This window comes from Lactuca virosa, chromosome 6, assembly GCF_052849685.1.
Source record: "Lactuca virosa cultivar CGN04683 chromosome 6, Lactuca_virosa_CGN04683_v6, whole genome shotgun sequence".
NCBI classification, from domain to species: Eukaryota; Viridiplantae; Streptophyta; class Magnoliopsida; order Asterales; family Asteraceae; genus Lactuca; species Lactuca virosa.
Genome location: NC_136431.1, coordinates 276396851 through 276422671, shown reverse-complemented (window position 1 = coordinate 276422671; position 25821 = coordinate 276396851).

Sequence of the window (25821 nt, the reverse complement as noted above, 5' to 3'; positions counted from 1 at the left end):
GATAATTTAAGTTTATCTAAACTTGCAAAATTAGATATATAAACCAATTTGCTTTGCTATAATTTTAGGTTAATTTAATAGTGAGTAGATTAATTAATTAAAACCGTTCCTTTAGTACGATACCCGAATTTTGTGCTATACTATTTGCAAAGGGGTACACTGCCCTGGGTCGAATAGCTAGTAAATTAGGAGGTAAAATTAGGTGTAGTTGTTTCAGACGCAACAAGTTTTTGGCGTTGTTGCCGGGGAACGGCTTATTTGATTGTTGATTTATTTGCTTTAGGTTAATCAATCCTTATTGTGGGGTAAAACCTACAAAAAGTTAATTTCAGCTTAGTTTTTTGTTTCAGCACTAAACTCACGACGTGAGCCCAGTCATTCTTCGGTTTCCTTCGTTTTTCTTTTCTCTTTAGATTTTCTGCGACAACACGAGGTGGTGATCTTTACCACGTCGTGGTGTTAAAAAAATTGGCTGAAAAAAAATTTAGAAAAGAAAAAAAAATTAAATAAAAAGGCTGAAAAAAAAGTTTAAAAAAATAAGAAGGATAAAAAAAGGAGGGGGGGGGGGGGCTGAAGAGAGGGGAGGAAAAAAGGAGGGGAGGGGAGGAGGAAGGAGGGGAAGAAGGAAGAAGGGAAGGGAAGGAGGGAGGAGGAGGGGCGAAGGCTGCTGATGGAGGAGGGAAGACTGAAGGTTGCGGTGGGAGCTGATTGTGGATGAGGGGTGTCGGGTGCGGATGGTGATTTGGGTGCAGACGCAAAGGAAGGCAGATCAGAAGTGTGGGTACCGAGGCTAGGTAGGCTGCGGATGAAAAGAAGGTGAGACTGCGGTAGGCGAGGAGCAGCTAAGCTGCAGTGCGAAGGAGGTATGCTAGCCTGTGGTCCGAACTGCGGATAGCATCTGCGGTCCGACGCTGCTGATCCGAGACTTCGGTCAGAATGCTAAGAAGGGTGGCTTCGGTCCAAAGCTGAGAAGGGTATATTGCGGCTCAGAAGACTTCGGTCAGCAGGCAAAGTGAAGGTTGCGGACCAAGCCTAAGAGGGACTTTGGATCAAGGGCTAAGAAGGGTTGCAGGAAGGCTTCTTAGGAGGCTCCGGTAGGCAGTTTTTGGCGGCGGTTCGGGGCTCCGAGAAAGGCCTGAATATATGACGAAAAATGTTATTTTTCCATCAAAAATGGTACCACAAAGGCCATATTTTCATATTTTAATGAGGGGAATATTTTTTAAGCATTTTGGGTCAAAAGTTGGTATTGGGAAGGCAAAAATAAGAGTGTGCAGGTGGGTTTTTAGGGACAAAAGGTGATGAGATTTGTCATAGTCACATGGTTTTTACTTGGGAAGGAAAATATAAGTGGAATACTCTTTACCCAAAAGAGGAAAAAGGACAAAGTGCTTTATGATAACACAATATTACGTCCAAACACTTCAAATTAAAGATTCACAGCAACTAAAGTGTGAAGAATAAGAGCTTCATACCTCATGAAGATAAAAGTTGCTGGAAGAAAAAATCTTCAATAAAGAAATGCTTATCTCCACTTTCTTCAAGAATAATAAGCCCATTAATTTTGTGTCTTTACTTCCAAGAATAAGAAACTCCCTGGAACAATTTCTTCAACAATTTGAGAGACCACAAAATCAATTCTCTTCCCATTTTCCTTCATATCTTCAACAACAACCAAATAAGAACTTGAAGAACATATTTTCCAGCAGAAAAGTTGAATGAGCAGCAACACCAAAATTATTCTACTAAGTAAGAATCACCCCAGAAAAATAGAAAACTCATCAGAAATTTATGGTTTGAAACCCGAAAATTCTTTGCAAAAACACGAAAAACTTCAAGATAATCACCGAACGGGAGTCGTTCCCTTGAAATAATCGTGAGATCTTCAAGGTACGGCTCTGATGCCAATTGTATGAACCCATTTTTATACGAACGGTGGATGCGGAAGAATAATCTTGAGATTTATCGTGTATCAAAATATAAAAATATGAAGAACATGATGAGAATTCTTAGAAGATGAGAAAGAAAAGAGAGATAATATTAATATTCAAGAAGAACAATGGTGGGAGAGAAAACTCTCCCTAGGTGGGAGAGATCCCACCACTTTCTCTCTCTAGAGATTACATTTTAGAAAAGATGCATACTAAGAAAATGACCATCTCTCCCTTTATATAGGAGGGAGAGATAAAATACACCAACAATACAATAAAGGGAAAAATACAACCTAACTATCACTCATTATTTGTAGAGCATTTCCATGCTCCAACAGAGACCATGCTAGCTAGATTCATGGAGTCTTCAGAGAAAAGACATGATGAGACAGATGTAGTGATAAAAGATCAAAGGATGATGATGAAGGATCAACAAGCCATGATTAAATATCAACAGACTATAATGATTGACCAGCAAGCATTATTAAGAAATCATCAAGCATCGATCCAAAATCTCGAAGCCCAACTTGGTCAACTAACGACTTAGGTAAATGAACGATTATCTCCATGAATTCCAGAGAAAAAGCTTCAATCGCATGTTATGGTGGTCGATACTGAAGAGGATACCATATCTGAGTTCCTTGAAGCTCTTAAACTCAATCCACAACAGACCGGACCAAAAGTCAAAACTCAAAGAAAAAAATTCTATTGAAACATCGAGCTCACGACGTGAGCCTTCAAAGCTCACGACGTGGGGAGGGTCTGAACATAAAAACTTTGGTGATGTTCGAGCTTATCCTCCTCCTTTACCATTTCCATCCTGAGCTAGTGAACATCCACTGGAGTAGGAACACTTGAAGTTTATGAAGCAAGTAAATGGTATTCTAATCAATGCTCCTTTCATTGAATCGTTGGCAAAAGTTCCTGAATATGCTAAGTTTTTACAAGACTTAATCGATACTCGTCAACAACTAGAAGAGAATTCCAAGGTGATTCTTAGTGAGCAGAGTTCTAAAGTGATTATGGGAGAGTTACCAAAGAATATGGGAGATCCTGGATGACTCACTCTTCCATGTGAATTTGGAAACAATTTGAAGACTTATGCTTTAGCTGATTCTGGAGCTAGCATAAATCTAATGCCTTTCTCATTTTATCAAAAGCTAAATCTTCCGGATTTGAAGGCTACAAGAATGACAATTCACATGGCAAACCGTTTGGTGACACATCCAAGAGGCATTGTTGAAGATATTTTGGTAAAAATTGGGAAATTCGTTTTTCCAATTGACTTTGTCATAATTTACATGAAAAAAGATAACAATGACCCGATTATTCTTGGTCGCCCTCTACTAAATACTGCTCGAGCCTTGGTTGACATTCATGAGTCCAAGCTTACTTTAAGAGTTGGAGATGATGAAGCTACTTTTGGAGTAGAAGATGGTTTTCAAGGGAATGATGTTCAAGGTGAAGTCTTCAACATTGATGAAGAAGATGAGCTTGAAGAGTTTGAGAAACTAATGGAAAAAGAACTTAAGACGATTCAACAAGTTAAACGCACCAAACCGAGAGCATCTGTTCCACTTATTTTCGAAGTAATTACTTATAAAAATCCAACTTCTTGGGTGAGTGAGGAAAGTGAAGACTTATCAAGTGATGAGGATGAGGTTACTTCCGAGGAAAAGAGTTCAACTGTGGATGACAAGATGGTACCTATAGAGCTAAAGAATGAAGAGAAAGAAAAATCTCAACTTGTGGAGAATAAAGGGGTTAAAAGAAAGCTTGAAGAAAATGATATGAAAGTTAAAAATGAAAATTCTGAGAAGGCCTATATCAGACGAGCTCAAGCGTATAAAAGAAGGTGGAAAGAGCAAAAGGTGCAATTGGTGATGGATACTCCGACAAGTTCAACGTGAGGTGACACAGAGTCCGACTCATGACTCCAACAAAAGGAAGCGCTTCTTGGGAGGCAACCTGAGCTTGGTTTGCAATTTCTTTTTGTTTTGGCATTTAGTCTAGTTTTTGAATTTTTAGTTGATTTTGAGGATAATTAATCATCTAATCATCTTAATTATTTTAGAAAGTGGTGAAAAAAAAGTGTGGGGTCCTTAAAGATTAAGTGGTAAAATAAATTAAATTTTTAGTAAGATGGACTTTTTGTGTGAAAAATCTCAACACCACCTCGTGGCCTAAAATCCCACCTCATGGTAATTTTAATTGGCCCGTAATATTCAGCCCAGACTATACTCACGACGTGAGGCATAAAGGCTCACGACGTGAGCCTTTAAAATTCGGGACCACAAATTTAAGTAATCAGAAACACAATTGACTATCACTTCTCTTTACTCATGAACGGAACTAAAATTCTCTGGTCCCCCACACTCGATTTTGGTTCTTGTCTTCCACTTCTACTTTCTTGCTTACGTAATATATATTTTAAGGTAAACAATTCCTACTTTTAGTTCTTTATTTTGACCAATTCATGTGATTTAGGTGTTAGGGTTTGTGGTTTGTTTGAATGACAAAATTTATGCCCTAAATATGTGATTTCCCTACTGCATATTGCATAAATGTACTTAGAATCGACTTATTGGTAAACCCCAACAGTGATTAGAGTCCGATTCCGTTTCTGCCATAACCGATTTAGACTGCAGACTACGAACTCACGACGTGAACTTTAGGCTCACGACGTGAGTCTTGGGTATTTGGCATTTCTGTTTTGCTGATCTACCTAATGCTTTGAGTATTTTGTTGGGTGTTTCGTGTTTATTTGTTTGTATAGAAAATGGCTTCCAGGAGGTCTAATGAGCAATTTCAAGGGTATGTGTCAACCCGCCACCCGTTGTACCAACTTCCCTTTGACATGCCCTCTAATGTGGTCATTAATTTCACCAACAAGTTGGGATGGCTGCACAACAGAGAATTTTCCATATCCCTGAGAATTGACTGGGTGCGGTTGGGGGATATTGGGTTAATGGAAAGGATGGCTCCATTTTTGACAAAAAAAATTTTCTGTGGATGGTTTTGCCTTCACCTGTAACGGGTGGAGGAATTTGTTTACCATTCGTGAGCCGGTCTTCCAAGAGCTTTGTATTGAGTTCTTCGCCTTCGTTTCTTTTGAATAGGCCACTGTCGATCCATCTTACTCGAGGGCCTTGGTTTTTCCCCTTAGTGGCGAGTTCAGGGAATGCAACCCTGCTGAATTTGCATGGAGAATGGGTATTTATGAGGAGCATGAGACACGGTCACCGGTTTTCGAACTTTTCTTGACATTTGTGGCCCGAGAATATTTGTCGGGTGCATCATAAGAGGCATGGGGACAAATTTACGAGTTTGAACTTATTTTTCTATGGAGCATTGTCACATCGGATGTCTTTTGCAACATCCCGTATCATTTGGCTAGCTACTTGGGTAGCAAGGCCGCAATTTCTCGAGGCTGTGGCCCTATTAATGGGGGCCATTTTATCACCCGTCTGGCTAGATCCTATGACCTTATTATGCCACGCTTGACGAGGACGTTAACTCGCAAACCAGTAGATGACCTCTCTATGGGATATTTGGAGTCCATGCATGTGGTAGTCAACATGGGTTCACATTGGATCATACCTATTGATGACGATAAGGAGCCACGTGATCAACCCGAACATCAGCCACGACAGTGAGGGAGAAGGAATGTAAGAGGAAGAGGAGAGAGAGGACAGCCAGTGCATCATAATGCACCCATGGGAGGTGCCATTTTTGGAGGAGATATGCTAGGTTATTTTGATCAATTATATTTGAGTGTTAATTGGATCGGGGGAAAAATGGAAAACTTGGTTAGACACCTGAATGTTGAGCAACCATCTCACTTGGGAAACCATTATCCCATATGTCCTACGTGGAGTGAATATCAAAACTGGGGTGGAGATGGAGCCGGAACTAGCGGAGCACATGACGAGGAAGATGATGATTAGTTTTATCCTTTAATTTAATTTTATTTGGGTTTCTTTTCGTTTATTTTTAGTGTATTTTTTTTGATTTGGTTGTGTAACGATATTTTGAGATTGTTATGTTTCTTTTTCACTTCCTTTGGTTGTTATTTTTAGAATTTTGTGAGAGGAAACGCGGGAAGGATTATTAGATATATGAGTGCGTATTCATGTTTAGCCGGATATTTAGAGTCGAGAGTCGAGAACCACAATCTTAGATAAGTGTGGGGTTGATCGAGATAGAAGCAAGTTAGAGAAGAGTCACAATATATAGAGTTTAAGAAGGGTCTTAATCTATTAAGACACAAATTGAAAGAAGAATTGAAGAAACTGCTTTTTGTGCTCCTAGTTCTCACGATGTGAGCACTTATTCCTCACGCCGTGAGCCCGTTATTAATGACTTTCAGAATTCGATTTCAATCGACCTCATGTCGTGATCCCTAAACTGATGGGATTTGAGCATTCTAACACTCCTATGGTGTACATGCAACCCTAAAAAACCTTGGATCTATGTTTGACTAAGATACATGCAAATAATTATTTTCCAAGTTTCTTATCCTATCTAGCATGGCATGGGGAACTTGAATCAAATAAAGCTAGTAGAATTACTTACCTTGTAGTTGTAGTTGATTGCTTGGAGTTTTAGAGCCTAGCACCAATAGTTTGGATGCCTCAAATGGAAATCACAAATCACCACAAACTTGGAACTTTGAGAGAATAGTAATCACCTTCTTGAAATCGGCCCTCTTACTTTTCACCACAACTAGTATGATTTCAAGAACCAAAGCCTCCTTTATATAGTGTGGTGGATTAGGGTTACATCCATGTAAACCCTAATACCCATGTCTCTTCATTTCCATGAGATCCATGGGTTAAAGCTCAATGGAGTATCCGTGGACTTTCCAAGCAAGCCTAGCCCATTCCAAATAAGCATTAGCCCACACTATATAAATACAAGAGCCCATATTTAATTAGTAACACTTTTGATCTCTAAATTAATCCTAGATTAATTATAGATCAATACTAATTAAATAATATGATTTTATATTAATATATTAGAACTTATAATATATTAATAAATCATAACTTATACTATTCTCAAAAGATTATCCATAAATTGTTCGGGTGAAGTGCAACCCAAATGGACCATGCCGGGTCGGGTCAAGTACATACCAAATATAGTTATGGACTTAGACACTATATCCAACAGTCTCCCACTTGGATAAGTCTAATAACTATAGTTGCAAGTATGACTTCAGGAACCGATCAACAATCGTAGCTCTTTAAACTCTGTTGAACTATGCAGCGCCATTTTAGATAAGTGATCATATAATCCTCTGTTCTAGATATCAGCCGGACAAATACATGGAACATGGTCTTGCTTATTGTCCAACATTTGTTTCCCGATTTCCGATTTGTTTGACATAGAACTTAACTGAACACATCAATTTAGTTCTGACCGGGCCCGGTACATAGGTCAAAACAAAATCATCGAGGGGCCCAGATATCGCTTCTAATCCTAGAAGGAACAGATAAACTTCGACTCATATGTTTGCTCTACTACTTGTTGAGTTACACACAAAAACACGATTTATAACATCGAGTTACCAATGTGTTTTCGTGCAATCAATGCATAACCAACTCATAGGCAACAAATCATATTTCTAGGTTTGAAGACTTATATGATATTACCGTCTCACGATCACTCGAGATAAATTCCATGAAGTGATACAAGTGAGCGTGGGTTGAATCCAATACTCAGAACTTATGAGCACTCATGAGTGTTGTAGCCCCACTTTGTCTAACATCTTAGACCTCTACAAGCCAACCCATGACAGTCTTGATTCATATCTACTTCCAACATATGACTGACTGTGGAGAGTTTGAATAATATGATATAAACCATAACATAATTATTCTGGAAGTCAAAACATGCAAAAAGAAATAATAGTAAACGATTGACAAGAGATAGCAACACTTTACTCATAAATAACAGCTTTTATTTATCATCAAATGTCAATTACATTTTACAAATTTCAAGATTATCTAACTACTAAAGCTAATATCATCCTTCAGCCCTATGCTCCGAATATGCTGGAGATGCTTAGCCCGAGTCAGTCCCTTCGTGAGGGGATCTGCTGGGTTCTCATCCGATGATACCCTCTTTGCCACGAGGATTCCTTCTTCTATTCGATGTCTGATGAAGTGATATTTTCTGTCAATGTGTCTGGATCTCCCATGATCTCTTGGTTCCTTGGCTAAGGCAACCGCACTATTGCTGTCACAAAAAATCTCCATTGGCTCCTTTATAGCTGGCACAACTCCAAGGTCTCCGATGAAGTTCTTTAGCCATATAGCCTCCTTTGCTGCCTCGCTTGCTGCTATATACTCTGATTCACAAGTGGAATCAGCCACTGTCTCCTGCTTGGAACTTTTTCAAGTAATTGCCCCTCCGTTTAGGGTAAAGACCCAGCCCGACTGAGAGCGGAAATTATCCCTGTCAGTCTGAAAGCTAGCATCACTGTACCCTACAACTCTCAAGTCATCACTCCCACCAAGGGTAAGGACCCAGTCCTTAGTCCTTCGCAGGTACTTGAGAATATTCTTTACCGCAGTCCAGTGTGCCTTGCCAGGGTTCCCCTGATACCTGCTAACCATGCTCAAAGCAAAGGCTACATCAGGTCGAGTACACGTCATAGCATACATGATCGATCCTACAGCTGAAGCATAAGGTATTCGACTCATTTCTGCTATCTCAGCCTCAGTACTAGGGCTTTGTGTCTTACTCAATCTGGCGTTACTCTGGATGGGTAACTCTCCTTTCTTGGAGTTATGCATGTTGAACCTTTTCAACATTTTGTCCACATAGGTTCTTTGACTAAGTCCAATTAGTCTTTTACTCCTGTTTCTCAAAATCCTTATCCCTAGGATATAGGCAGCTTCACCAAGGTCCTTCATAGCGAAACACTTCCCAAGCCAGGACTTTACTTCCTGCAGGGTTGGGATGTCATTTCCTATGAGTAGTATGTCATCCACATATAGTACCAGAAAGCTCACTATACTCCCACTAGCCTTGATATAGACACAAGATTCATCTTCACTCCTTGAAAAGCCAAATTCTTTGACTTTCTCATCGAAGCAAAGATTCCATCTGCGAGGTGCCTGTTTCAATCCATAAATGGATTTCTCGAGTTTACACACTCTATTGGGGTACTCTGAACTGACAAAACCCTCTGGCTGAACCATGTAAACATCTTCAGCCAACTTTCCATTAAGGAAAGCGGTTTTGACATCCATTTGCCATATTTCATAGTCATGAAATGCAGCAATGGCTAACAGAACCCTAATAGACTTAATCTTGGCCACTGGTGAAAAGGTCTCATCATAATCAACTCCCGGAGTTTGAGAATAACCCTTTGCAACCAGTCGTGCCTTATAAGTGTGTACATTACCATCTATGTCGGTCTTCTTCTTGAAGATCCATTTGCACCCAACTATCTTACGATCAGGTACATTGTCAACCAAGTTCCAAACTTGATTGTCATACATGGACTGTATCTCGCTATCCATAGCCTCTTTCCATTTAGCAGCCTCAGGGCCTGCCATGGCTTCCGTGTAGCTGTTAGGCTCATCCAGATTTACCAGTGTGTTATCACTGATAAGTGTCTCACCTTCTGCAGTAATATGGAAACCATAATAATGCTCAGGTGCAGTCCTAACTCTGGTGGAACGCCTCAGAGGTATAGATTCTTCAGTCTGCTCAACAGGAGTTTCCTCCTCAGGTTGAGGGCTAGGATTTGAGGTTCCTTCAGCACTTGACTCTTGAATTTCCTCAAGGTCAATTTGCCTCCCACTGTCTCCTTGGCTCATGAATTCTCTCTCTCGAAAGAATCCTCTTCTTGCTACAAAGACCACATTATCACTAGGTCTGTAGAAGATGTAGCCAAAGGATTTCTATGGGTAGCCGATGAAAATACACCTTTCGCTTCGGGGTTCAAGCTTATCGTGAGTCTCGCGTCTTACGAAAGCCTCGCAACCCCAAATCTTGATGTGGTCTAGATTTGGAACTTTTCCAGTCCACATCTCGTGAGGTGTTTTGGCAACCTTCTTTGTAGGGACTAGATTAAGGATATGGGCGGCAGTCTCTAAGGCATACCCCCAAAATGAGATTGGTAGCAAAGCTCGACTCATCATGGAACGAACCATGTCCAACAAGGTCCGATTGCGCCTCTCAGCTACACCATTCAACTGTGGTGTCCTAGGAGGTGTCAATTGTGAGACAATCCCACATTCCTTAAGATAGTCAAGGAACTTTGTACTAAGATACTCACCACCACGATCGGATCGAAGCATCTTAATGTTCCTGCCCAACTGATTCTCCACTTCTTGCTTAAACTCTTTGAATTTCTCAAAGGTTTCTGACTTATGCTTGATTAAGTAAACATATCCATATCTACTAAAATCATCAGTAAAAGTCACATAGAAATGATTAGCATCTCTTGTGGCAGTTCTGAAGGGTCCACACACATCCGTGTGTATGAGGTCCAACAAACCTTCACCCCTAGCACAAGTGCCAGTAAAAGGTGACTTTGTCATTTTACCAAGCAAACAAGATTCACAACTATCATCTGACTTTAGGTCAAATGACTCCAAGACTCCATCCTTTTGGAGTTGGCCTATGCTTTTCTTGCTTACATGTCCAAGACGACAATGCCATAAAGATGCTTTATCTAAGCTAGTGGAAGAGTCAATACACAATACATTATTTCCTAGATTATCTACAACAGATACAGTTTCATACACGGCATCACAAGGTAATGCTTTAAAATAAAGAACATTATTAAAGAAAGCATCAATACTACCATTATTATTATCAAAATAAAAGGTAAAACCTTGTTTATACAATGCATGAAAGGAAATAACATTTCTTGCCATTTCTGGCAAATAATAACATTTATTCAAATCTAATGTAAACCCACTATTTAGCACTAAGGAATAAACTCCTATCTTGGTGACAGGTGAAGCTTTCCTGTTTCCCAAGATCAAGTTTATCTTTCCTTGCTCCACATTCTCACTTCTTCTTAGTCCCTGCAAATCACAACATATGTGAATACCACAACCTGTATCAAGGACCCAAGACTTAGAATGAGGTGAGTTATTAGACAATATAGTGTATATACCTGCATGGTTGGGTTTTACTTTCCCATCCTTCAAATCTTGCTGGTACTTTGGGCAGTTTCGCTTCCAGTGCGACTTTTCATGGCAATAGAAGCATTCAGCTTCATTAGGGTTAGCAGAAGGAGTGACAAAACCTTTCTTGGTTTTGCTTGAAGAGGAGCCTTCAAGGATCTTACCCTTGGTACCCTTAGAAGGGTTCTTTCTCTTCTTCCCTTTGCCATGCCCAATTGCCAAGACATTGGCCGCAGTTGGAGTAGGAGTAGTAAGAACCGACTTACCCATTAGACCACTTTCGGCGGTCTTCAAGAGTCCTTGAAGTTTGCTGAGGGTGACTTCTTCCTTGTTCATGTGATATGTCATGCGGAATTGATCATAACACGATGGTAAGGAGTGCAAAATGATGTCTATTGCTAACTCCTCGGGGAAGTTCACATTCAGCTTCAGTAAACGGTCCACATACCTTTGCATTTTCTGCATGTGGCCCGTGATGGGTTCACCATCCTTCATTCGGGTTGTTATCATGGAGGAGATTATTTCATATCGCTCTTGACGAGCACTTTGTTGGTAGCGGTCCATCAAGTCCTGGTGCATTTCAAAAGGATAATAGTCCTCATAGGACTTTTGGAGCTCGGTTGTCATGGTGGCCATCATGATGCATGCCACTTTTGTAGCATCTCTTTCATGTACCTCATAATCAGCAAGCTCTTCAGGAGTAGCAGTTGGCTCGGGTACCTTCAGCTCCTTGTCGAGAACATATTCTTTGTTCTTATACCGAGTGACCATCCTGATGTTTCTGATCCAATCAGTAAAGTTGGACCCATCAAAGATGACTCTCCCACAAAGATTCATGAGAGAGAAGGAGTTAGTAGGGTTTGAGCCAGAAGCATTGTTATTGGAAGACATCTGAAAAGAAGAGGGAATAGATTAGATTAGATATAGAGATAGTCCTTAATAAAACACCCAAATGTAATATTAAGGCTAGGACCCAACACAATATTTTATAACTTAGAAGAGGGATGCCGTAATCTAAGCTATAAGATATTTGAAGGTAGGTGAATGACGATTCACCAATTTCCACCAAGAAAAACGAAATATTTAATTAGGTTTTTAATTGGTTTAGAAACTCCTAGATTCTTTGAGATTCATTGAACTCTCTTCAATGGCATGTTTCAATCTCGAGTGTGCCCTTCAAGTTTTGTGACTGGGATGCCGAGGATCACAAAACAAGGTGTGAAGTAACCATGCAAATTACTTGGTACCCTTAATGTATTACCCCTCAATCGATGTGCCGGTTAACCACACACGCTCCATCGATACTATGATAAACATTAAGTCACCCTTTACCTACCTTGTTAAGTTCAAGTTAGTGTGCCGGTTAACCACACACGCTCCACTAACGACTTAAACAAAGTGTAAAGTGTAATTTCATGGATTAGCACCTTATTCACATTTTCCTAAAATAACTAAGATTGGGAATTTAATAAGGTTTAATTACTTTAGTATTATCATTATACTTTTAATGAGAATTTATAAGTCCTTGTCCTACCCGTTCGGCTAACAACCCTCCACCGATCAAGGAAGCGGTGGGTGAGAGTGGACACCCATTAAGTTGCCATTTTATAGGCAACAACCTTATACCCCCCTTATAGACCGGCTTCGTGAATGAGACGTACTAGCGGTAAGACGACTTGATCTTATACATATATATATATTATTAACTTATAATATTATAAAGTATAAGGGTTGAATTTTAACTTTTTAAAATTCTAAGGGTTGGAACTAAAGTTTTAATCATGACTTTACTTGTTCCAAAACTTGAGGGCAAGTTTTGTAAACTTTCAAAACTTTTCATTTCTTATAACTTATGAATTTAATTGAGTATTAAAATGAAGACTTTTCATTTTTCTAACTCTTGTGTTCTTTTTAATGGTTTTTATTAAAGTGTGACCTTTGGTTTTCCATAACTTGAGGACAAGTTATGGACTCCATTAAAACACATAATGATCAAGAATTAAACTACCAAGTAGGTTACAAACAATTCCTATGATCATCTAATCTTCATAAGTTCAAGAACATGAATATGAACACTTCAAGAATCATAAATTACTCATAAAACTTGTAATTTTTTATTATAGCCATTGTAAATGGATTAGCATAAACATTACACCATGTAAAACAGGTTTTATAACACCAAAACAGCTTAGGGTAATGTTTCTAGTCCATTTCCAGCAGCAAAACTCGAAAAATTGGACACTGCAGCCTCTACTCGTCGAGTGCATGAACAGACTCGACGAGTAGCATGCTTTTCTTCATGGACTCGTCGAGTCCCCCCATGGACTCGGCGATTTCATACGAGCAGTGAACAAAAAATTTGATTTTCAAGCTATTTGCATCAAGTATCAAGTAAACAAGCCTAGGCTCTGATACCACTGATGGGATTTGAGCATTCTAACACTCCTATGGTGTACATGCAACCCTAAAAAACCTTGGATCTATGTTTGACTAAGATACATGCAAATAATTATTTTCCAAGGTTCTTATCCTATCTAGCATGGCATGGGGAACTTGAATCAAATAAAGCTAGTAGAATTACTTACCTTGTAGTTGTAGTTGATTGCTTGGAGTTTTAGAGCCTAGCACCAATAGTGTGGATGCCTCAAAATGGAAATCACAAATCACCACAAACTTGGAACTTTGAGAGAATAGTAATCACCTTCTTGAAATCGGCCCTCTTACTTTTCACCACAACTAGTGTGATTTCAAGAACCAAAGCCTCCTTTATATAGTGTGGTGGATTAGGGTTACATCCATGTAAACCCTAATACCCATGTCTCTTCATTTCCATGAGATCCATGGGTTAAAGCTCCATGGAGTATCCATGGACTTTCCAAGCAAGCCTAGCCCATTCCAAATAAGCATTAGCCTACACTATATAAATACAAGAGCCCATATTTAATTAGTAATACTTTTGATCTCTAAATTAATCCTAGATTAATTATAGATCAATACTAATTAAATAATATGATTTTATATTAATATATTAGAACTTATAATATATTAATAAATCATAACTTATACTATTCTCAAAAGATTATCCATAAATTGTTCGGGTGAAGTGCAACCCAAATGGACCATGTCGGGTTGGGTCAAGTACATACCAAATATAGTTATGGACTTAGACACTATATCCAACATAAACCTCACGTCGTGAGTCCACAATTTCATCAATTTAGAAGACCTTTATTGCATATTTCTTTTATGGGTCACTATTGCCCTTGTTGGAAATATCATGAAGCTGCTAATGACTCATTTTCTCGACCATGCAATGTGGCGTACGCTTTCCTACATTGTCCTATTATACTTTGAAGATTTTTCTACACCGCATCTATTGAAGACTGAAGTCTCGGTTCCAATTTCTGTCGGCACATTCATATATCTCACTTATTGAAGATCCAAGTTCCATAGTAGAAGAACTCCATAATCAAGATGTACAAGTTATCCTCACGTTCAGAATTCGATCTCGCCACTACTATCCCGGGGGAGTTTGTTCCTTTTTCTCCCTTTTATTGCTTTTAAATTATTTTATGCATAAAATGAGGGCAATGTATGTAATAAGTGTGGGGTAGGGGTCGAAAAAGTAAATTGCTAGGAAATTTTAAAAAATTAAAAATTTTTAGACATAGATTTGGAATAATAATCTAAAATTCAATTCTAGTAATAATAGTTTAAACTTAAGTTGCCAGTGTATGTGGGATGATCCGATTAGAGCTCAAATGTTTAACTGAGCCAACATATGTTATAGTATATTTGTGGCTTCCCATTTCTAGTGAAAAGCCATGAGATATGAAAGGTAATCTAATAGTTTATATGACATAATAAGTTTTGCAGCGTGTACCTGAAATCTATCCATGAGAGCTTATATAGTCATTGCACTTAGACTAATACCTTTAACCAATAAGGGTTGAAGTTAAGCTCCCTTGCTTAAACATGTAGGATTTGAGTTGAAAAGAAAAAAAAGTGAGAAATTAAAGAGAGAGAGAGAGAGAGAGAGAGAGAGAGAGAGAGAGAAAGAAAGAGAAATTACCAAAAAGTTGAAGAATTTTGTAGCTATCAAGTATGAAGATCAAAAGATCAAAATTCCAAAGAATCAAAAGTTGAAGATACCAAAAATCAAACAAAAATGTGGTGAATTAAAAGAAATCAAAGATCAATAATTCAAAGAAGTGAATAATTCCAAGAGCTTCATTGTGGTATCTAAAGTTGTAATTTCTAGATTATGTATACTTGGGTAGCTTAACCAAAAATACCTTGAGGTTAAGAAAGGTTTCTGAGGATTGATTCAGAGGGTTGCAAAAATGAGTGTTTTATAAGCTAAGGGGTGAAGGTTCATAAGGATTGGGAAGTTATTAGGAAATTTAGACACAAATATGCGCATTGAGGTCTTGGTATAATGGCTGAGTTTAAAATGGATTATTCTATGTGATGCTAGTGATGAAGGTTTGAATTTAAAATAATCAGATTTGTTTGATGGAAAGCAAAAGATAAGTGTGGGGTATTTGATATTGCCATATTTATACATATTTTTAGGCAATATTTGAATACATTTTGATTAATATTTTGGTTATTTGCATAGATAAGTGGTACTTATAAGATTAAATTACAATTTGCAGCCAGAAGAAGTCATCTTGAAGAAAAAGGGCTAAAAGCGACAAGATTGGAACTTTGGTGGTTAAAAGCTTAAAATATGAAGAATTCAGGTAAAAAACGTCCTCAGGACGTGAGGAGTGAAGGCTCACGACGTGAGCATCGATATTCTAGAAGATAAACATCCGAAAGTAAGAATTCGTGTTGGATACGGATTGCTACCGAGCTCACAACGTGAGTAGGGTTATTCTGGAAAAATATATATATCCTTGATCTCCACGATTTTGAGAGGTTGGCTGGATTGGAGAGAGTTTCCAGAATACAATTTTCAAAAGTTTAGAGGCTAGAAACTTGGTAATACACCAAGTAGGAAGAAGAAGAACATACTTTACTTTTTGATTTGGTACATTACTATGATTTTGATTATGAAGTATAATTGTTTGTTTTTTAGAGTAGCTAAATCTAGCTGCTCCTGTTAGCTAGATGAGGCTGGAACTCATGAACTAGTAATTTGATTATGGATTCTTTTAGTTGGTTATTTGCTTGTGTTTGATTGTTTATACCTAGCATGTTAGAACTTGATACTTAGGATTGCTTAAACTCATGTTCTGTGTAGTTAGTGAATATTGAATTGCATGAACTTGACACCTAGTAATTTAGTAACCATTGAATTGCTAGATCTAGGATCAAACCAATCTTAGTTAAGTAATCAAAGTATTAGTTTTGGCTGTGCTAGAGAACATATATTGTGATTATAATATTATGTTTACCTAATTCATAAGCAAATGAACTAGAGACTCTTTCACCAGTTGAGGAATTAGAATGATAACCTCCACTCCTGTTCATCCTCAAGCTAATGGTCAAGCAGAATCTAACAACAAGATCATAGTCAACAATTTGAAGAAAAGGCTAGATGAAAAGATAGGAAGATGGGCTGAGGAACTTCCTTTCGTTCTATGGGCGGATGGGACTACATAAAAAACAAGCACATGTCAAACCCCATATTCTTTGGTGTTTGGAACAGATACTGTGATCCCGAATGAAGTGGTAATCCCAACAACCAGATACCAATTCCAAAATCAGGAGAATAGCGATGATATCCTAGTCCAGGATCTCAACACTATTGATGAACTCAGGGATCTTGCCAGGATCGGCATTGCTGCTCATCAACAAATGATCGCCAAAGCATACAACAAAACATTAAAGTCATAAGATATCACGTAGGTGACTTGGTCCGTAGGAAATCATTCCAAAATACCAAGGATCCAAATGCGGACAAGTTGGCACCCAAATGGGAGGGTCCATATCTTATCGATTCAAAAGTAGGAAAGGGGCATATTGGTTGGCCACCCTAGAAGGGGATACCTTGCCAAGATCCTGGAACACCTTACACCTAAAAGAGTATTTTATGTGAGTTAAATCTTTCATTTTCCAACAGATTCGAGGTACACGTTCTTTACCTTTGCTTTTGTCTAAATTCTTTTATTTTGTTCTTTCTAAAAAGACCATTACTGACTTAAGCATCAGAGGGGCGTTAGCAAGGCTAACGCCCATCCCAAGCTAACGTTTGCAATTTACATAAATTCAAGGATCCTAGCCACTACGAATAGAGACTGATCATCTCTCCTCTGACTAAGGGTACTTAATCCCCTCTAAGATTTAAAGAGTTAATAACCTCTTTCTCACAAGTTTAGGTTTCTACACCTCGCTTGGACGCACAATATCTTACTATGGATGTGAATAAGGGGATCATTCCACGCTTTAGTGACTTGGCAACCCTCTTATTTATGAACATATGTTAAGGCCCTAACGTTTAATCTACGGTTTATAACATTGACATGTTATCTTAAGTTGGGATCTTCCCCATAATTTCTTAAGTCAGGATATTCCCCAGTGAATTTCTTAAGTTGAGATCTTCCCTAATGAATTTCTTAAGTTGGGATCTTCCCCAGTGAATTTCTTAAGTTGGGATCTTTCCTAGTGAATTTATTAAGTCAGAATCTTCCCCATAATTCCTAAGTTGAGATTTTCCCAAGTTACTTTTCTAAGTTGGGAATTTCCCCAATATTTCTTAAAGAATGGATTTTTCCCCAGCAGAAGCTAAATAGGGATTTTCCATAGAAAATTTATAAGTTGGATTATATTAAGAGGGATCCTTCCTTATACAAACTACAAGATCATGGGGAACAGAAAGACTTACAACACGGAATTTCTCCTAAGTCAAAAGGCTTCAAAAGGTCAAAACTAAACCTAAGGATCATCAGTATCTATCTATCCTTGTTTCTTAAAAAAACTATTTTCCTACATTATAACTAAGGGTTTGTCTTTTTAATGATCCTAACTGTTTTAAAATCCTTAGCATATGACTAACCATTAAGATCCCAAGAGTTCTTGTAAAACCTGAACTCTTCAAGATCCTAATAATCTAAGGATCCTCGGAAGACCTACTACTACAACCACATCAATCATATCAATCATGAAAGAAGATATAAACAACCACGAAATCAAATAAAGGGGTTGCCCACCAACCCTACACAAAAAAGTAAACATTGTCTTACAACCCCAATAATTTTTTTTTTCAAACCTACACTACGGCCTGATTGTCGTCATGTGGAACTTTATCTGCTTCTTTCTCCTCTCCTCCCACATTCAGCTGCCCTGCAGGATCCTGACGGGTGTTAACAAGCTCACCAATTAATTTTGCTAGGGCTTCACGCCAACCAACAACATTCCAGGATCCCGCGTTGGCCACATCCTTTGAAAGTTTGATTTTAGCTTCCCAAACAGCCACAACAACGCTACCCTTCAACTCAACAATCACCTCCACAATCTCTGCAGCATGCTCCTCCTCTTTCTCAACCTTCTCTTTACTCAACAACTCCACCTTCATTAGGAGATCCTTGTTGGTGTCCTCCTACACCTTTTCCTGCTCCTTTAAGGCTAGCTCAGCCTTCTCTGCCCTGACCTTTAAATCGGTAGTGGACTGATGTAACACTCAAAATTTCATGCTAAGATAAAAAAATTTCAAAACATTTAAAACCATTCATCATTACAAAGTTTGTTTTCAAAATATCTAATATCAGAGTTTTCCCAGAACCATAACAAAATAGGAGGAGTTGTACGATCATGCCTTCGCCTTGCCGCGATCCCCAGATGTACCTGAAACAATAAACTGAAACTGTAAGCTCGAAAGCTTAGTGAGTTTCCCCCAAAATACCGATACACATACAATCCACATATCCCTGTCAGCAATATCATAACATAACAAACTAAACAGCATGCAATGGGTCCACAGCTTTACAGACTGGATTACCCCTGGGCCCATAGTATGAGTCTGGATTGCCTTACAGGCCCACAGCTCACATCTGGCTTGCCATCGAGCCCACAATACGAGTCTCCCTTAGCCCGTAACTGGAATGCTCCCGGGTTTGTTGGTTACCGCACAGAGCAGTCTCACCTCAACCCATCCCACATAACATATCAACATATAACATAACCACTGAGCATGCAGATAATCATATAACAACACAGGTAGTCCTATAGATCTACCTAACTGGCATAACCACTAGCATGCAACACTAACTTCATACTCAACATACTAACACTGTTAGGATAACATATCCAATGGGCCGGCCTTGGTGCCTTAGACCCCTTAGTATAGTGAGGTAACTCACCTCGCACTATTGACTCGAAGATAAACTCAAGCTCGTGGATTACTGCCATGAACTCCACCCCCTATATTCATTGTAAACCATACTTGTAAATTTCCAATCTTTCCAAAATGTCCTCCAAAAGTCAACTGGTTAACTCATGGTCAAAGTCAAAGTCAACTGCCAAGGTCAATAGTCCATGTTGACCTCAACTCGTCGAGTACCCTCAGCTACTCGCCGAGTTCCTTGTAATACTCGTCCGCTCGCCGAGTCACTTGAGTGACTCGTCGAGTTCCTAGTGTCAGTGGCCGTAACTCCTTGGCCAACTCGGCGAGTTTTCCCCTTACAACTCGTCGCATTCATACGTGTCTAAAGGTTGGGAAAACCCTAGTCGACTCGCCGAGTCATCAACTGACTCGCCGAGCCCAAGGCAATCTTCATCGGACTCGCCGGTCGTTCATCCCACTCGTCGAATTCATGACCATCTTCATACGACTCGCCGAGTCGACTATGCGACTCGCCAGGTCCCTTCAATCCTTCATCCATACAGATGTTTTTTAAGCCATGCAAAGGCTCCAGATTATAGATCCAACCTTCCAAGGCCTGATTATCACGTAAAGTTGCAAACTTTACGTGCATGCAAAGCTTTAAGACCCTTAAATGAAAAAACTAAGCTTGCAATGAAGTCTCACACTTGAGGGAAGGCTCATACTAGGCAAGGCTGATAACTTTATGGATCTAGAGGCCAAAGGGAGTCCAGATTTGAAGTTACAACTTCAGATCTTAGCTCAAACATAAGAAGCCTTTCATAAAACCCATCCAAAAGAGGTTAAAAGAGAGATGAGCCAAGGAAGCAGCTTAATACCTTCCAGAGAGTGACAACTGATGAATCTCTTAGCTCCCCACGAGTTCCTAGCCTTGATTTCCTTGCTTCCCCAAGTGTTTCCTCCTCCAAAATTCCTCCTCCAAGCTTGAACACACCAAAAGAACACACAGACTCGACTTAGGGTTTGAGAGGGACAAAAAGCGGTAAAGGGGAGGCTGGGGGAGGCCAATGATCCTTTAAATAGGGTGAAATGCCCCGAAATCTAGGGCTTCATCTGCCAGCTCCTACTCGTCGAGTCTGCTCTTGGACTCGGCGAGTAGATCACTAAAACACGCGGACCAACCCACTACTACTCGACGAGTAGGGTGGCCAAATCGTCGAGTAGACCCACAACCCAAAAAGATTCATACATAAATCAATACCTGAGAATCGGGGCGTTACAACTGAGAAATGTGGTCGAAGACTTGAAACAAGAACAACATCAGTAAAGATGAAATCAGAAAAACAAAGATTAGAATTATAAGAGATACTTACTGCTTGAGAAAAAGTGACTAGCTTCCTGAGTGCTTCCTCAGCTCCAAGGTTTTCTAGGTGCAGATCTGTGACCTCATCAATTTTCTCTTCTGGGAACCTAGGGTCTTAGTAGTAAGATCAATATGAGCCCTCTTCGGAGGAAGAGAGGAGGTAGCTTTTTCCATCTTGACCACGATCAAACCACTGGACATGTCATCTTCCAAATCAGAGAGGCCAAATCGAGCACTGGATCCTATATGTAATGAAGGATCCCCATTAGTTTAGGGTCCCAAAAATGAATCAAGCAAGGAAAAGAGAGCAGGATCCTTACGGGTAGCCATTGACGCAATGATGGAAGAGCCCTCCTGGAGACTGGAGTGTTCAAGCTTGAAGAATCTATCAGCCGCAGATAGAGTGAGAAAGTTTCAAATTTTGTCTTCGGTATTGTAACATCCCAAATTTCGAGGCCAAAAAATTCGTTTTTAATTATGTGATTTATAAAATAGTTTATCAAAACATTACCAAAATCATGTTAATACATAAAACCGTAGTATCATGTCTCAAAACCATATCAGCTGAAGTAATAAAATATCAGAGTACAATTACAGAAAAACTCTAAGCGAGAATCATGTGTGCGTGTGTGATGCGCTGCTACCCTGCCAGCTCATTCCCCTTGGACGAAGTGGTACCTGAAACCAAAACTGAAACTGTAAGCACAAAGCTTAGTGAGTTCCCCCATCATATCACATACCATACAATCACATAGCCTACATACTGTCGGGCAATTCTGGGGTGCCCGACCTACCCGGTACGACCATTCTGAGGTGCCGACATACCCGTGTCAAGCCATTCTGGGGTGCTGACCTACCCGTGTCAAGCCATTATGGGGTGCTGACCTACCCATATCAAGCCGTTCTGGGGTGCTGACCTACCCATCGGTCCTAACAACCGAACCTCGGGGACTATTCTACCCCTACTGCTACTATCACATATATCATAACATAAACATACTATCAGACATATCTGGGGTGTCCGAGCTACCCTTCGGTCCTAACAACCGAACTTGGGGACTATTCCCCTCCTACTACCACTATCACATATAACATATCATGACAGCATATAAACATATCATAACATACTGTCAGACATATCTGGGGTGTCCGACCTACCCTTCGGTTCTAACAACCGAACTTGGGGACTATTCTCCCCCTACTACCACTACCACTATCATATATAACATATCATGCCATCATATAACATATCAGGTAGTAGCAAACCTAGATGAATATCACAAAGACAATCATCTAACATACAATTCCTACTGGTGGGCCGACATTATGGCCGTAGACCCACCGCTACTGGAAGGTAACTGCAACGACGTGAATTTTTCAAAACAATTTTTCATTTTAAAACATACTTTCATTCACACGATAATCATAAAAACATAATGTGTCCACTGTAATATAACAAAACATGTCCCAAGATCTCAACATCATAAACTCCATAAGTGTGTACGGATCATGTCGGCGCCTTCCCGCGATCCTCGCTAGTACCTGAAACACATCACACAACAACTGTAAGCATAAATGCTTAGTGAGTTCCCCAAAATACCACACATACGCCTTTCCAGGCCATAACTCTATAGGATCTTCCGATCCATGTGTCTCAGGGACTTCCGTCCCAACTTCCGGTAGACCTTCCGATCCTACCCGTATTGACCTTCCGGTCCGTAACCCCTTGACCTTCCGGTCCATAACCTCTTGACCTTCCGGTCCATACATACATAACATACATAGCACATACATATCACATAACAACATACAGCTCATACATCTCATAGCATATAAGACCTTCCGGTCACACATAGGTACCCTTCCAGGTACAGTATAGTGAGAAGACTCACCTCAATGAAGTCGGATGAACTCTCGTGCTCGACGTCCCGACCTAGCCTCCTCCTATTATTCAAATAACATTCCCGATCAATCCTCTCTTATGATCGCACCTCTATAGACTGGGTAGAAGGCCATTCTACCCTTCCCTGAACTCTCCTGAATCAGTCCTGACCAGAACCCTAAAGTCAACGAAAGTCAACGGTCAACTTTGACCCGGTTCGCCGAGTGCACTAGGGTGACTCGGCGAGTACACTCCTGCCCTCTTTGCCCCTGGTCCTCTCTTGACTCGCTGAGTCAACCCTATACTCCACAGGTCGTCACAGATCGCGAGTCGCGGGGCAACCCGACTCAACTCGTCGAGTCTGCTCATGGACTCGGCGAGTTCCCTCCATGCTCACACTCAAATGACCTTCTGAGGTCAGATCTGTTCCTCTAATCCATAGATCTAACCTTCCCAAGCTCAATAAACACGTAAAGGTTCGAACTTAATACTCATGCAACGTCCAAATGACTCTCCTTGATGATTTAGCCCCAAATACAACATCCTAAGTCCATTTCTTCCATAACTCCTCATAAAGCAAGATGGAATAAGCTCTCTCTGATGTCTAATCATGATAAGGGACTATATTCACAACAAATCAACCCATTAAAGAGTATAGAAAACCCTAGATTCATGGATTCTTCAACAAAACAGAAAAAGGATTGATATGCTACCTCAAGGATGATGTCATTTGCTTGCAACCCACAAATAAGCAACCTCCTTGGCCTCCTCTAAGCTGGAACCAACTTCTTCTTGCAAAACAAACCCACCAAGGTCCAATAATGGCTTATTCTCTCTCACAAACGCTCAAGCGCTATTAGGGTTTCTCTCAAGGGTCTGGTAGCCGCAAATGGTGGCTATAAGGGTCCTTAAATAGGTCCCAAACCCGAGAAATTAGGGTTTCATTAAACAGCGTGGACTCGCCGAGTCCACAAATGGACTCGCCGAGTCCTCCATTAAATCAGACCAAACACGCGCGATCCCACTCGGCGAGTCCGGGCGCCTACTCGCCGAGTCCATCTCTAAAATTCAATATAAAATACTTAAAATAAGATACCTGGGAATCCGGATGTTACAATTCTCCCCCACTAGAATCAGAATTCGCCCTCGAAGTCTTGCTCGACAAACAACTCAGGATGCTGCTCCCACATCTCCAACTCCGGCTCCCAGGTCAGCTCGGACCCCTTCCGATGTTGCCACTGGACCTGCACCAGTGACACCTCCTTGTTCCTCAGAACCTTGATCTTCCGATCCCGGATCGCGATTGGCCTCTCCGAATAATTCAGGCTCGCATCCACCTGAATATCCTCCAGTGGTACTACTGCCGACTCGTCGGCTATACACTTCCTCAACTGGGACACATGGAAGGTATCATGAATCTGGCTCAACTCCGCAGGTAGCTCTAACCGATAAGCTACCCTGCCCACTCTCGCGGTCACCCTGAATGGACCGATGTACCGGGGCCCCAGCTTGCCCCTCTTCCTGAATCGAATCACTCCTTTCCAAGGAGATACTTTCAGGAGTACAAAGTCCCCCACCTGGAACTCCAGCTCGGATCGTCGCCGATCCGCATAACTCTTCTGACGACTCTGAGCCGTCAGTAACCTCTGTCTAACCTGCTGTATCTGCTATGTCGTCTGAAGCACTATCTCAGTGCTACCCATCACACGCTGCCCTACCTCTCCCCAACAAATGGGAGTCCGACACCTCCTCCCGTACAACAACTCGAAGGGAGGCATACCAATGCTAGAATGGTGGCTGTTGTTGTAGGAAAACTCAGCCAACGGCAGATACGTGTCCCAACTTCCTCCGAAGTCCAACACACATGCTCGGAGCATGTCCTCGAGCGTCTGAATCGTCCGCTCACTCTGTCCGTCCGTCTGGGGGTGGTAGGCGGTACTGAAATGCAACCTCGTACCCAACTCCTCGTGGAACTTCTTCCAGAACCTAGAAGTGAAACGTACATCTCGATCTGACACAATCGAGATCGGTACCCCATGACGCGATACCACCTCCCTCACATACAACTCTGCCAACCTTTCGGCAGAAGAGCTCTCACTGATAGCATGAAAATGTGCGCTCTTCGTCAGCCGGTCGACGATCACCAAAATTGCATCGACACCCCTCGCGGTCCTCGGCAATTTGGTGATGAAGTCCATGGAAATCTATTCCCACTTCCACTGGGGAACCTCAAGCGGCTGCAACTTGCCATGCGGACGCTGGTGCTCGGCCTTAACCTTGCGACAGGTTAAGCACCTCTCAACAAACCACGCGACATCCCTCTTCATACAGGGCCACCAATAATCTTTCTTCAGGTCCAAATACATCTCCGTGGCCCCGGGATGGATCGAGAACCTCGATCTATGCGCCTCCTCCATCAGAATGGTGCGTGCCCCGCCTGCATACGGCACCCAAATCCGACCTTGAAAGGTCATCAGCCCTCGACTATCGGTAACAAACCCAGGTACCTGTCCAATCACCCACTCCCTCTTGCGGTTCTCCGGTCTCACGGCCTCAGCCTGGGCCTCCCGAATGGAGTCCAACACCGGAGTCATCACTGTCAATCTCATACAAGTGCCTCGAATCGGGGCACTTTCCGCCCTACGGCTCAGCGCATCAGCTACAACATTAGCTTTGCTCGGGTGGTACAGGATCTCACAATCGTAATCCTTCACCACATCCAACCATCTCCTCTGACGCATATTCAGATTGGGCTGATCCATCAAATACTTCAGGCTCTTGTGGTCCGTGTATATGATACACCGAACCCCATACAAATAGTGACGCCATATCTTGAGGGCGAACACCACTGCCCCCAACTCTAGATCGTGGGTGGGATATCTCGTCTCATGAGGCTTCAGCTGCCTCGATGCATACGCTATCACATGCCCCCTCTGCATAAGCACCGCACCCAACCCCAATATCGATACGCCACAATACACTACAAAATCCTCCATCCCTTCCGGGAGAGATAACACTGGGGCTTCGCATAATCTCTGGCGAAGTGTCTCAAATGAGGTCTGCTGCTCCGGACCCCATGAAAAAGCAACACCCTTCTGGGTCAACCTGGTGAGTGGCACGGCGATCTTGGAGAAATCCCTGATAAATCTCCGATAATAGCCGGCCAATCCTAAAAAGCTCCTGATCTCGGTGGGCGATCTCGGCACCTCCCACCTCATGACTGC